The following is a 1,690-nucleotide window of genomic DNA, read 5'->3' on the forward strand; positions in this document are numbered from 1 at the left end:
TTAGACGGAGCCTCAGAATCCTTGCCTCCAAGGAGCCACCCTGTTTAACCCTTTCCAGGATGAATCTGTTTTCCTAGCAGTCCACGGTATTCTCAGTACTCTCCTCCAGCACCACAGCTCAAAGGCATCAATTCTCCTTCTATCCTCCTTGGTCATTGTCCAACTCTCTGATGCATAACAAGCAATTGTGAAGACCATGGCCAGTATCAGATGCACCTTAGTCTCCAGAGAGACACTGTTGATTATAAAGAGATCATTGATGGCAACAACGTCCACTTTGCCAGAAATAAAAGCAGCGCTGGTGACCAACATAGAATGCAGCCAAATCCATTTACTCTGCCCTTCACTGATGTGGCTCAGAGATGTGGCTGAGGTTTCATGAGAAGAGAGCAATCTGTCAGTCAACAAGGAGCAGAGAGCTATCTTCCTCTCTTTTGCCTACTCTCCACTTTTTCAAGCATGATGTCCCTCTCTAAGGAATAGACTAACCTAGAAACATGTCCAAAGTGTGTGTGACAAAGCTTTATCATCTTTGCCTCCAAGGAGCAATCTGGCTACAATTTCTCTATGACACACACATTTGTTTGTTCTTTTGGTAGTCCTTGGGATATTCAGTACTCTTCTTCAGCACCACAGCTCAAATGTATCATTTCTTCTTCTGTTATCCTTTATTCAGCTTTCAGATGTGGAGCAAATGATTGGAAAGACTACAGACTGAATCAGACACACCTTAGTCCTCAAACCGAGACCAATACTCTTCATTTATTTGGAGAGGTCAAAATGACACCAGTGCTTCTCAATAATCCGGATAGGTCCATTATCTGGAAAGAACTTCTATAGTTCTTATATGTTTATTGGGTGATTCTGTCCTCCAACTCTATTGGATTTCTAGTGTTGGTGCAAAAACCCTACAATCTTTATGACTGAACTCAATAGAAGTTCATCCTCCCCAATTCTGAGATCACAAAGTCTGAAATCAAGGTATCTGCAAGGCCATACTACCTCTTAAGGCTCTAGAGAAGAATTTGTTCTGTAGTTTTTACTAGGTTTTGGTTGTTTCCATCTTTCCTTGGCATTCCTTGACTTTTAGCTTCTGTCTTTGCATAGCTTGCTCCTCTGAATTGTATCTAACCTCTCCCTACTTTTCTCTTTCAAGGAAGATTATCTTGGGTAATACAAAATTTTGGAAGCAAGAGTGGCATCTACTTCCTAAATAACATGCCTCTGGTTACCCTATGAACTTTGATAAATGATGACATTTGTAGAGGGGCTTCAAAGGCGTTGGTTCATAGGGTCGTTATGAGATGTACTTGACTCGAAGGCATCAACAACAACACAATACAAAATTATCTTTCCACCTCTGGCTCTTTAACTTAAGTGTACTTACAAAGTTCCTTTATTCAAATAATCCAATATTTATTATAGTTCCCAAATACTTGGATCTGATATCTTAAGGAAAATATCATCATTACAGTAGCCAATCTTGAAAACCACTTGCCTTTGCATAGGCAAAACACAAGTAAATTTTTTTTCTGATGTCAAGAAGACAAAGATTCTCACCACTGGACCGATCAACAGCATCAGGATGGATGATGAAGAGATTGAGATTGTACACAGCTTTAGTTTGCTTGGCTCCATAGTCAACAGTCTTGGCACCAGCAGCCAGGAAATTAAAAGGTGCATTGCCATG

The 1,690-nt window shown here is 40.5% G+C and overlaps 1 pseudogene; it reads right to left on the reverse strand.

Moving 5' to 3' along the window:
- LOC102847395 overlaps positions 1 to 1,690 on the reverse strand; it is a 7,327-nt pseudogene that overhangs the window by 1,088 nt on the left and 4,549 nt on the right.

The sequence above is a fragment of the Elephantulus edwardii genome, unplaced genomic scaffold (genome assembly GCF_000299155.1).
Source record: "Elephantulus edwardii isolate Elephantulus edwardi_28Jun2011 unplaced genomic scaffold, EleEdw1.0 scaffold00025, whole genome shotgun sequence".
Taxonomy (NCBI): domain Eukaryota; kingdom Metazoa; phylum Chordata; class Mammalia; order Macroscelidea; family Macroscelididae; genus Elephantulus; species Elephantulus edwardii.